The following is a 13,123-nucleotide window of genomic DNA, read 5'->3' as shown; positions in this document are numbered from 1 at the left end:
ATCTCTGTTTATATAAGCTCTTGTTGTAAGTACTTAGTTAAGCTTACCAAGGCTAAAATCCAAGTTCCTACTTTCATAGAAAATGACAATCATTTTTGACGGAATGTCTTTCACATTAACAATTCTGCTATGCCAAAGAATGATTCCCATCTGTGCCTGCTGTCTACTAAACTTTATAGCTTTATGCATTTTGAAACTATTTCATGTGACTATAGGTGCTTTGTGGATTTTACTTTACGGCCTGGTAACAGGCCTGTGACACCTTATTTTTAGCTTCTTAGTTTCACTTTAATATGGTTCTTATAACCAGGGCATAGGTATTCTAATTTATCTTAGTTAGCATATCATCACCAGTTTGTATGCTTCTGTGTGATGGCTATAAGGCAGGTGTTTTTGTTATGATTAGTGAAACATTTGGATCTATTATTGCTGCTATGTTTCTTGGTTTCTGGTTATTTCTGCTCTTTGTTGAATTTGTAATGATTTTGTTTTATCCATCTCTCCTCAATTACTGAAATACACACATACCACAGATACTACTGCTACTGTTCTAAGCATTTTCTCTTAATTATTGATATGCATTTAAATATTTTAAAAAATCAACACCTAGAGTTATTCTCTGTGTGTTTGATCTAGTATCTTGCTTGATTAAGCCTCTTCCTGTGGGGCTGTGGTTCCATGTGCCTTCATATGGAGCAATGATATTTCTGAAAAAAAAAAAAAAAAACAAACAAACCATCGGCTGAGCTATGATCATCAAAGTTTGATTTATTGAGGATACTAATAAAGCCCAAATCCTCAGCCAGCAAGATGTCTCAGTGGGTATACGTGCTTGCCAAATAAGACTGATGACTTGATTTTGAGTCCCAGAACCCACAGGACGGAAATGGGAACTGACTCATGCAAGTGGTCTTCTGACCTCCACACACATGGTGTAGTGTGTGACTGTGCACACACATGTGCTTCCTGCCCCCCATAAGTCAAATAAAACCCAACCCAATCCTACTTGTCACCTGCCATTGCCAACATACACAGCTGGTAAAGGATTTTAATGTCAACAGATTATGGAGGACATGTTTTGATAATCCAGGATGTTTGAAAGCATGCCCAAGCTTTGTGAACATCAGTGTCTTTGTTTTCCCCATTTTTTACTAGCAATACAGAGAACTTCATCATGGCCAGAGACTGAAAAGGAACACTAGTATTTGGCAATCATTGGCTTATAGTCGGCCTTCTCTTCCTATGCTTCTTAACTATTTCAAATTTCCTTTATCCTTTCATTTTCTCTCTCCTTTACCTCTTTCTTGCTTGTGCGTATTTGCAACTACTACTGTCAGTTACTGAAATGCCTTCCAAGCTCTCTTCTACAGAGAAAACTATTTATGCAAGGGATAGATTTTTGAAGAATTTACATAATTCAAAACCTAGATAATTAAGATTAATTTCCTCACAGATCTGACAGTAGTATTTCTGATAGTGGGTATTTCTGTTTACCGGCTCAAGCAAGAGTGTGTAAACACAGCCTATAACCCACTTTGCATAACAGCATCAAGACTAAACAATTCCTGATGAATCAAACAACCTTTTTGAAACTGCATAATTTTGAATTTTGTGCATAACTTGGAGGCTTTATTAATATTTTTGTACCATATACTTTCAAATTAACTCAATGTTTCATAATATGCAATTGCCCTTCATTATCCTACCACCTCTGATTTCTCATTAGTGCTTGATTATATTTGTGATAATAATTGCAATCATTGCAGCAGGAGCCTTCACTCTTTCTCTCTCTAAGATAGGAACTGCAGCTCTGATTGGGTAGAGCCCTCTGCGGGCAAAGTGAATGCTTAACTAGGAAGAGCGTAGTGCTATGGAGGGAGCATCCCCAGGGCAGCCCTGGTTGGTTTCCTTGGCATCCACATTCAACATTCTTTGGATCAGGACACTTGAGCAACAGGATTCTTTACTGGGATTTCTCTCTGTACAGCCAGTTCCATGGTGGCAAGCTTTTCTTCCCCATCCTTTGATTCTGCCTTGACGAGAGTATGTGGGAAAGACTTTACCTCATAGCTAGGATACAAAAGAGGAAGAGGGAGAGGAAGAGGGAGAGGAAGAGGAAGAGGAAGAGGAAGAGGAAGAGGAAGAGGAAGAGGAGGAGGTTGCACAGTTCCCTTCAAGCATAAGCTAAGATGATCTAAAGATCTCTCACTAGGCCCTGATTGATAGTGTGTGTGTGTGTGTGTGTGTGTGTGTGTGTGTGTGTATGCATGTATATGGTATTTTTGAATGCGTATGGGCACACATGTATGCATTTGCATGTGCATGTGGAGGCTGGCCTGAGGTCAAAGTCAGTAATCAACCTCAATTACTCTACCCCCTTAGTCATTGAGGTAGGTCTCTCAATCAAATCCAGGACTCTGACATAGCCATCTTGCTAGCTAGTTTGCTTTGAATATGGAATTATGGGCCAGGGATCATGGGGGAGGGGTTGGGAGGAAAGGCCATGCCCACTCAACGCTTACAAGAGTTTCTTGGAATTCCAACTCTACTCTTCAAAGCTCTCACAGCTGAATCATCTCCCCATCCTTCCCATCCCCCAAGACCTCCATGCTCTAAGAGTTCAAGTCTCAATGGCCACATTCTGGGGACCTTGCAGGGACATTCAGGAATTAAATAGCAATGCTGTCTATAAGGTACCAGATGGGACAACACTGAATGGATGGACATTATAGTCCAGCTTCTAGAAAATTATTATTTTTAAGTTTTAGTGGCCTTTTCCCAGGCAGAAGCACATTTTTTTCTTTCTTTTTTTTTTTTTTTTTTTGCACATTTTTTTTCTTACACGTCTTTAATAAAAGGGCTTTACGACTAAGCAGTGTGTCAAGTCCTTGCTGCTCTTTCTCTGTGCAGTTCTTGAAGCCAGCCCGATGCACACACTCCAGCACCCAGATGAGCTTTCCAGTTATGCTTCCTGCCACCTATTCTACTGCCTGCCTGCCATCTGCATCCCACCTTTCCTTGCTCTGAGATGAGCTTTGGGTCAGTGGCCTCCAAAGCCACATGCTGACCATCTTAAGAGTGGCACAGTCTCAGAAGTTTATATGCATTTATCTCATTGGCTAAAATGAGATATTCCTGTTTCCTATGCCTATTTCATAACAAACAGTTATTACTCAAAAATATTTGGAAGGATGGTGCACAGTGAAGTAGCACTGGGAGTTAGTGTGTCACCCCTTCCCTGGAATTGGTCCCGGAGTCTCAGCTTTAAACCTGCTCAGGTCTTGCAATTCCCATTTCTGAATTTCCCTAAGCCAAGCTAGCTCCTGGCTCCACATTATACTCTGGAGAGGTCAGTAGCAGCCACCCTCCTTACTCACAGCCTGAGGATTCAACCATAGTAGCCTCTCTTCTTTTTACAGACTGGAGATGTATGTACCCTGAGGGATTCTGGACTGAAAAACTGATCACATTCAACTACTTTATGTGTTTGCATTTATTTATTTATTTATTTATTTATTTATTTATTTATTTATTTACTGAATTGTAAGGCACATTTCACACTAAGCTAATAATAGTTGTAAAGAACCAGTTGATTCACATGGAAAAGATGAGGTATAAGGTTAATTTTTCATCCAGGATATTATAATTTCTTTGCTCCAGGTGACTGTGCTTGCAGAATCTTGGGTATCGTGGGTTTGTTCTTTCTTTCTTTCTTTCTTTCTTTCTTTCTTTCTTTCTTTCTTTCTTTCTTTCTTTCTTTCTTTTTAAGGAATACACACACACACACACACGCACACTATTTTAAATTAATTATTTGAGAATTTCATACATGTACAAAATGCCTTTTGATTGTTTTACGTGCTACTTCCTTTAATTCCCCCTGGATCTACTCCTCCCCTGAACACCTACCAGCTTTATATTCCACCCCCCTTTAAAAAATAATCTACTAAGTTCAATTTGATCTACTTTTATACTCATGAATGTTGGGCCATTCACTGAAATATAGGTAACCTACCAGGGGTCAGAACCTTAAGGAAAACTGACTTCCCTCCCCTAGTCACTGTCAACTGTTAATGGTCCTCTTTTATGGGTTGGGTCTCTGAGCCCCTGCCTTCTCCTTGCTGATATAACTGGCTTTATCTTGTTCAGGCAATCTTAGCTTCTGTAAATTCATGAATGCATTGATCCTGTCATACTCATAAGAGTGATTGAGGTCCTTGCTAACCTGAGTCTCATAATCTTTATGTTCCCTATTTCTTGATAATCCCTGAGCCTTGGGGGCCAGAGGTCATAATATAGATGTTCCATCTATGGCCGAGCACTCCATGGGAGCTTGTTGGTACATTAATCAGTCATGTTCATGATCCTGTTCTTGGTCTCACCCCTGAACTTGTCATTTCATTTTAATGCTTCTTCAGACGGATTGCCTTCCACAGAGGACTGGTTCTCAGCCTGCTCTCCCAGCAGATTTTTTTTTTTTTTTTTTTTTTTTTTTTTTTTTTTTTTTTTTTTGTCATTTTTTCACCCGTTTTGTTTTGCTAAGCTTTTCTTCCTGATCTGATCTGGGTTTCTGCTGGCAAGGCTGTAGCTTTACAGCCAGGCTCACATCTTCAAGCCTGCTTGGAAGGTCTGTTAATGGGATTGAAGGGTCTTGCTTCTGTTTCCATCTAGAAAAGCCACCTTCAGGTGGTGTCCAACATTTTCTTCTGGCCCTCATTTTCATTTTCATAAATTTTAAATTTATGAGCCTGGGAAGACCCCAGAGTTCATGAAGTCCCACCTTTTCATTTACTAAAAAGCATGAACTATAAGCACATGACTCATTCTGAGATTTACAGGCAATTAAAGCAGAGCTGACCCCAGGCTCTGTGTACTTCAATCTGTCTTCTGGTTATCTTTTTTATTTAAACAACTTTACCAAAATGTCATTGCTGAGGAAAGGATTTCTTTTTTCAGATAAATTGAGGGGCAAATGAGCTAGTTGAATTTAAATAGTTTGTATGTTATGAGATTCTTTCAATTAAAATTTTTTTAAATTTAATTTTTCAATAATTTTATATAGAAACACTGTATTTACATGCACTTACCATGCCCCTGCCAATTCCTTCTGAAATTTATGACCTATTCTTTAATTATTACTTTTATGTATAACCTGCTGAGTTCATTTTGAGTTCATTTAGTGTGGCTCATATGTGAGTGTGTTTAAGGCTGATGGCTTTCCGTTGGATAACCTATCAGGGTAACCTATCACCCCTGAAGAAGACAGACTCTCCCTCTGTTAGCTGCCCAAAGCTCTTCATCTAGGTATGAAGATTTATGATACTCTTTTCTACATCTACTTTGGTATGCCAGCTGGTGGTGGTGTTGTGGTGTCTGATTTAGGCTACTGTATTGTTAAAGTTTTTAATGTGCAGTTCCCTGTCACATCCAGAAGACTTTATCTCATAGCAGTGGTCCTGGACCCCTGATTCTTACCATCTCTCCACCATCTCCCTGACCCCTTCGTGATATTCCCTGAGCCTTACCCATCAGAAGAGTACTGATTGGGGTCTTGGCACACCAAGATCAGTTGTTTACCATGTTTTGAGCAATTGTAGATTTTATGTGATAGTCTCCATCTGCTGTAAGAAAAGACTGCTTTGATGAGGGGTAAGAGTTACCATTATCTTCAGCTATAAAGACAGGTATTTAGGATTAAATTGGATATTATATTGGTTTACGGAAGTGGCAGGAGTAGGATCTTGTCCAGGGCTTATGACATCCTTAGCCCCAGGTAGTTGGCTAGGTTTCCAGCCCTATGCACGAATTCCACCTTCTTGAGTTGGCCTGAAGTCCAGTTAGATAACTACTGGTCACTTCTAACCACCTTGACATCTTGCTTAACACCTTCAGATACTATGAGAACTAGTCCTCAGAGGGGAGCCTTCTAGGCCAGTTCTAGCTTGATTCTTCCAAGTCCCATGCTGATAGCAATGAGATGGTTTAAAAAGAGTCCTTGGAAAGGAGATTTGTGATTTTGGATTCCAGAGTTGGGTAAGAATGTACTATGTACAGCAACTAAATCATTTGAAAAATGAAAATTCTATATTCATGCAGAACTATATAAACATGGCATTATCATTTCTTTAAAGCCAGAGGTTCATATGGGAGTTCTTTTAGACTCATTAATTTTGGGGCCATCTTTCTGTAGTAAGGTCAAAATGCCAAACATTTAAAAAAGATGTGCTTGCTTGGCCTCCAATATTTCCCCCATAGGGCTTTTTGTGTAGGGCTTTTTGGCATTTGACTTTGTGTTGAAGCTGGATTCCTATTTATGAAACCTTTAGATTTTCTTTATAAATGTCAAGGTTAAATGGAGGTGAAACCAAACAGTTCTAGGAAAGCCGTGAGGCAAATGCTCATCGTTAATCCAAGTCTATTCTCGGGCACTTAGCTTTTCCCAGCCATTAGCATTCAGACACTGTTATTAGCACATAGACACCCAATCACCCATGTGCATTAGCCAAATTAGATGTGTTGATTAAAGATACAAATTATGTGATATGTGTTTATATATCAAAATAAGATGGTTTTAGCTCGACAGGAGAATATTACTTTGCTCTCTCTCTCTCTCTCTCTCTCTCTCTCTCTCTCTGTGTGTGTGTGTGTGCACGCGCGCGCACGTGTGCACGCGTACATACTCTTGTTTATATAAAAGAGACATAGAGAGTAATATAAGCTAGCAGAAAAGTATGTTTTTAATTTTTTCTAAAGAAAGTCTGTGGCAAAAAAAAATCTATTTTCTCCTATTTGTCATGGCATTGCAAGGAGATTTAAAAATATTAGTGTGACTACAATATGAAATTCCTAATATGTAAGTGTGAAATCAGTCAAGACATCAAATAAATTAAACGTTAAAATAGCCAAGTGGGACATTGGTTGTAGTGTGTTTATGAAGCAGTAGAGATTTTCAGTTCCTGTGATGTATGTAGCAAAGTATGATTCTAGCTGGTATCGCATCACACTTAAGAAGCAAGTCTCGTTTAGTAAGGAGATGTCTTCAGTGGAATTGATAAACCGCTGATCACCTTTCCAAATACAGCTACAGACATTGGTGGCCATTGGGCAAAAGAGGGAGTTATATAGGTTTTGCAAAATAGCTGTATTTTTGTCTTCTGTAAAACTCACAAGACAGGTTAGAAGCCGTGAGAGATGATCTGCAGTAGAAAGCATCAGAGCACAGTAAAGAAGCACAGAGTGTTTCCCTGTGGCCACTGCAGCCTGTGCCCTCATCACAAGGCTGTCAAAGTCAGCCTGGCTGGACTCAAGTTCATCAACTATTCACATCGGGCTTCCAGAGGCAGAAAGGAGCTTCTTTCTAGGCTACTTGCAACCTTTAATTTTTAATTACATGCTGCAGAAGAGATTAACACAATCTTCAGGCAGGTAGCCTTTATACTGTGTGATATTTCCTCCGCAGGAAAAAAAATGTATATACAATAATTGGTTTTTCTTTGACCCTGTGACCTTATTTCATCAAACCTAGATCAGTATGGATTACAAAATACACCACTGTTAATATGTGCACAGAAAGATGCTTCTGCTTAGACACTGATGTGCTGTAGTTTATAAGGTGTATTTTGTGTATTGCATTCAGAAATCCTGAAGCAAGCCATGCCTCTTGAATGAAACATAGACAGCTGATTCCTGGCCTGGTGCTGCCTTCTGTCTGCGATGGAGTTCCTGTGCTGTTTAGACGATTGCTTGCCTCTCAGATGTCACAGTTGGTGATATGTGTGAGTGAGTTTTTCTTTTTCTGTAATTATGCATTATTTACAATCATTAAACTTTTTATTCATGTAGAATTTATCTTCTCAATTTAGTTATGGCGTTTTTTGTGGTTGTTGTTACTAGTTTTTCTGATCTAGCACATAGCAGTGACACTTCCAACTAGCAGGTATCAAATGCCCCCCACCCCTTTTTGACCCATTTGTGTAGCCATTCAATAAGTGAATGAGCATATTTAACACCTACTGTGTGCCGGATAGCAAATTAATGTAGCAGAGGGTCCCATTTCAAGCTATTTAGATGCAGGATAAGAAGTGATCACAGGGTTTAAAGGAGTACAAAGAATGTTTCCTAATTAAGTCTCTGTCAGGGAAGGCTTCATGGAGGTATCAAAATGAATGACTGTTATCTGGGGATATAAGTTGGAGGTTGAGATACGGTTTTAACTGTAAAGATCTGTGTAGTCATTTGTCTTGAGATTGAGCCAACATTTAGAGAAAAAGAACAATAATATGGGGTGCATGTAGCACAAAGCTTTGGTCGAACAGCTTAAAAGCTACTTAATATTTGTGACAGACTAACAGGTGAGTATTATTTTTTCAACCTTATTATTCATGTGGTATTGGGTACAAAGTGGTTAGCAAGTTGTCTGAAATCCCACAGGTTTTAAATGGAATTAAAGCCCATGAATTCTGTCCTGGTAATCCCGCTTCACATCACTACACTTCCTCACTACAGTGGTGGCAGGCAAATCCTGCTCTTTTTTATTTTCCATTACTTAATGAATGAATGAATTAATTCATTAATTAACTTACTTTACATCCTGATTGCTGGCCTCCCCCTCCAGGCCCCCCCATCCCCAGTCACATAGCCCATGCCCCTATTCCCTCCTCCTGTCTCCTCTGAGAAGGAAGAGCACCCCCCTAGCCCACCCTGGCACCTCAAGTCACTGCAGGACTAGGCACATACTCTCCCACTGAGGCCAGACCAGACAGCCCAGTTAGGGGAACAGGATCCACAGGCAGACAACAGAGTCTGGGACAGCCCCTGTTCCAGTTGGAGTCCAAGCTACATATGTGTGGGGAGCCTATGTCTAGCCTGTGTATGCTCTTTGGTTGGTGATTCAGTCTCTGAGAGCCCCCAAGGATCAATGTTAGTTGACTGTTGGTCTTCTTGTGGATTCCCTATCCCCTCTGGGTCTCTTAATCCTTCCCCCAACTCTTTCACAAGACCCCTCAAGCTTCACCTAATGTTTGGCTGTGGGTCTCTACATCTGTTTCAGTCAGCTGCTGATTAGAGCCCTTCAGAGGACAGTTATACAAAGCTGCGGTCTGTAAGTATAACAGAGTATCATTAAGACTGTTGGGGATTGGTTCTTGCCCATAATATGGGCCTCAAGTTTGACTGATTATTGGTTGGCCATTCCCATAGTCTCTGCTCCATCTTTGTCCCTGCAATTCTTGTAGGTAAGACAAATTTTGGGTCGGAGGTTTGTGGATATGTTGGTGTCCTTATCCCTCCACTGAGAGTCCTACCTGACTACAGGACTCTCCCCCACACCCATAGCAGAGGGGGATATGGAGCCTGTAGTGGTCAGATCTCATTCTCAGTAGAGCTGCACACATTGAATTCCTTGCTAGCATATTGGTTGTGCTGATAAATACGAGATTTCCAGGTACCAAAGGAGATAAAACTGATGCCATGTAGAAGCAGCAAGTAAGGCAGTGTTCATTCCAACAGGAATAGGCAGAGATACTCACAGCATCCTAGGACCTGCCCCTATGTTGGCCTTTAGTAAATTAGATGTGTTGACTAAAGAAACAAATTATGTGTACACATATGATTTAAAAGTACTAATCACACACGATTATATTTGAATATGTTGCAAAACCTTGCTAAGAACAACTGCAGGATTCATACTGTCCATATCTTGGAGATGCATGCTTTTTAATCTCAGATGCTATGACTTGCTTCAGCTCTTCATAAAGAAAATGGGCTTTTGCCGCAAGAACTTTGGACTTAATTTAGCAATAAAGGCACATGGTTTTCTTTGGTGATGTACTAGTTGGTTTATTGTTATTATTACTATCATCATCATCATCATCGGTATTGAGGAAGAATCTATTTTCTTTAGAAGCCCCTAACAAAAACTGTCCCTATCGTACAATGCTGTGACTGTTAATCTTAAATATCAATTTCACTAGTTTTGAATCACCTGCAGGACACATCCTTGGGTGTGCCTGGGAGGGTGTCTCAGAGGAGCGAGAGATAGGAAGCCTGGTAAGCAGCAAAGTTCACATCTTTCTGCTCCCTGACTTTCAATGCAGTGTGACCAGCTTCACTCTCCGGCATGTTGGACTATATTCATAAAAACACATGCCAAAAGAAATCCTTAGAATGAGAAAAGTCACTGATATAAGCTGTGGCTGTGTGGCTATGTGGTTTGGTATGGGTTTGTAGAAGAAATATGGAAGAGTTTGGAGCTGTTGACCAGTGTAGCCCTAGAATGTTCTAAGTCGAGCCTAAAGGTACATCCTGGTAGAAATTAGGAAGACTAGAATGCAGAAAGAGATGTGGATAATGACTGGGCTCATAATGTCTTAAAGAGGAGCAAAGATTCTATCAAGAATTGAGATAGAGGCCATTTATATGATATTCAGGCAAGGAACCTGTGATGGTTTGTATATTCTTGGACTGGGGAGTGGCACCATTTGGAGGTGTGGCCTTGTTGGAATAGGTGTGACCTGGTTCAAGTAGGTGTGTCACTGTGGGTGTGGGCTTAAGTCTGTCACCCCAGTTGCCTGGAAGTCAGTCTTCCACTAGCAGCCTTTGGATGAAGACGTAGAACTCTCAGCTCTGCCTGCACCATGATAGCCTGGATGCTGCCATGCTCCCACCTTGATGATAATGGACTGAACATCTGAACCTGTAAGCCAGCCCCAATTAAATGTTGTTTTTTAAAAAAAGACTTGCCTTGGTCATGGTGCCTGTTCACAGCAGTAAAACCCTAACTAAGACAGAACCTAACTGTGTTTGATCATGTCCTCAAAGTTTGAGTGATACTGAATTAAAAATAAATGACTATTCTGTTTTATAAACTGTTTCAAGGCAGCTGTACATCATTCAGGGTGTGGCATAGCCCCTGTCCCTGCTCACAGCCAAATTTACAGTGAGAGAGAACATAAAATGGAGAAGAAAGACTTTGAAAATGCACAGCATGACTAGAAAGGAGAATGACCTTAAAGCTGTGGACACAGTGGGCATAGTTGTTAGAAGAGACTAGCACATTTAAAGAGGAACCTCTCACTCTGCACTGGGACAATAGGCATGGTGCTTTGAGGGAGGTGCCCTAGTCATAAGAGGCTCCAAGGTGTAAGGTTACAAATTCATTTGGAATGATATCACCATCTATGTGTTGTTGGTTTTCAGACATGTAAATGCAAAATCTATGTGGACTCAGGACTTTTACCAAGGTTCTAGAAAGCTCCTGGCACTGGTCCGTGTGTGTCAGTGTTAGATTTCTTTCAAGGATGCCCTGTGAAGCTGTGAAGTTGGAGCCCAAGTGTCAATAGAAACCTCAAGGTATGGATGATTGCACGTTAAGTAAAGTTGCAGGTACAGTGAAGTGGATACAAAGGGAAGCTGACATGTGCTTCAACCTGCAGTGCTACAGGGATGGAAGTTTCCAAGTCAACTGGAGCCCAGATGATGCCATCATGTGCCCTAGATGCCAGACATGGAGCTGCAGCATCTGTTGCTTCTCCTATTGGGTTTTAGTCTTGCTTTGGTCTCCTTTGTTCTTGCTACCACTCCTTTCCCCCTTAGGAGTACGAATGGTCAATATGTTGCCATTACATATTAGAAGTAAGTTATTATTATCATTATTATTTGAGATGGGGTCTCATGTGACTCAGTTTGGCCTTGAATTTATTGGTAGCTGAGGATGATCATGTGTGTCTGATTCTCCTGCCTCTATTCCCCAAATACTGGAATTAGAGGCATATATCTGCTCCGTGCTTGGTTTTATGCATTGGTAGGGCTTAATGCATACCAGGCAAGCACTCTGCCAACTGAGGTACATCCCCAGACCCTGTAACTTGGGTCTGAATCTAAGGGGGCTCACAATTGTTATTACTTTGAGTCTCCAAGTAGACTTTAAACAACGCTGGATAAATTTTATTATGAGATACCATGATCCTTTGAGGACTAGGGGCAGCATGTTATGGTTTAAAGTGATGTGGCATGTATCAAGTCAGCAAGGATGGACTTGGATTATTGATCTTCACTTTTAACTTTATTGGATTTAATATCACTTAGATGTATCACTGGGCATGCTTGTGAAGACATTTCCAGAGAAGATCCACTTCGATATGGGTTGTACTACCCCATGAGCTGGGATCCTAGACTGAATAAAACAGGAGAAGCAGAAAGCCTGATGAGCACATACCTAATGCAGTGTGACCAGCCACCTCAGCCCCTTGCTGCTATACCTACTGTGTCATGATAAGCAAGACACAGACAAATGCTAACCTCTTTTAAGCTGAGAAATTCGTGACTTCAATTGGTATGTCATCATTCGTAAATGAGTGTGAGTTTGACAGTAGATGAAGCAGAGAAATTGGTAGAAAGGTTAGGTGTATTAAATAGGTTTTTATTAAGACTTTAGGTTAACATATAAAATGGGGTATCATTGTGGCTTTTCACACCTGTGTATATTTGTCCTTGGTTCCTATTTTACACTATCACCCCTTTCTCTTTCCACTGGTCTCTTTCTCCTCTCAAGTACCCTTTGTTCTGATTTCCTGTCACATACAAGAATCTCACATATGGGAGAAATTATTTATATTTTTCTTCTCTCTCTGTCTCTCTCTCTGTCTCTCTCTCTCTCTCTCTCTCTCTCTCTCTCTCTCTCTCTCATTACTCTTTCTTTCTCTTTCCCACCCTTTTTAAAATTTAGATGCAGGAGAAAAATATGTCTGGCTTTCTGTGCCTGGCTAATTTTGCTTAAATATGATCTCTAGTTCTATCATTTTCTTGCAAATAACATTTTACCCATTCTTGCAGCTGAATAAAACTCTTTGTTTGTGTCTGTCTGTCTGTCTGTCTCTTTCTCTGTCTCTCTGTATATGTGTGTATATCACATTTCATTGATGTATCCATTGGTAGGTACCTGTGTCAATACCATAACTTTGCTATTGTGAATAGTGCCATAATAAAGTATCTCTGTGGTGTGTTTGCCTGGATTCCTTTGGTGTGTACTTACAAATGGTAACTCTGGATTGTAAATTGGTTTGATTTATGGTATTTTAAACTTACAATAGGGTTATTATAACATAACCCATACTGTGAATTAAGA

General features: G+C 40.3%; 1 long non-coding RNA gene across 1 annotated transcript in view; it reads left to right on the top strand.

Moving 5' to 3' along the window:
• Positions 1–13,123, top strand: part of D5Ertd615e (DNA segment, Chr 5, ERATO Doi 615, expressed) — a 415,230-nt gene that overhangs the window by 82,861 nt on the left and 319,246 nt on the right. Inside the window, exon 2 of the long non-coding RNA NR_131933.1 lies at positions 7,637–7,775. This is a non-coding gene — a long non-coding RNA (DNA segment, Chr 5, ERATO Doi 615, expressed). The remainder of the gene's footprint in view (positions 1–7,636; positions 7,776–13,123) is intronic.

Source organism: Mus musculus, chromosome 5 (assembly GCF_000001635.26).
Source record: "Mus musculus strain C57BL/6J chromosome 5, GRCm38.p6 C57BL/6J".
In the NCBI taxonomy this organism is placed as follows: Eukaryota; Metazoa; Chordata; class Mammalia; order Rodentia; family Muridae; genus Mus; species Mus musculus.
This window is presented reverse-complemented; position numbering and strand designations above follow the sequence as displayed.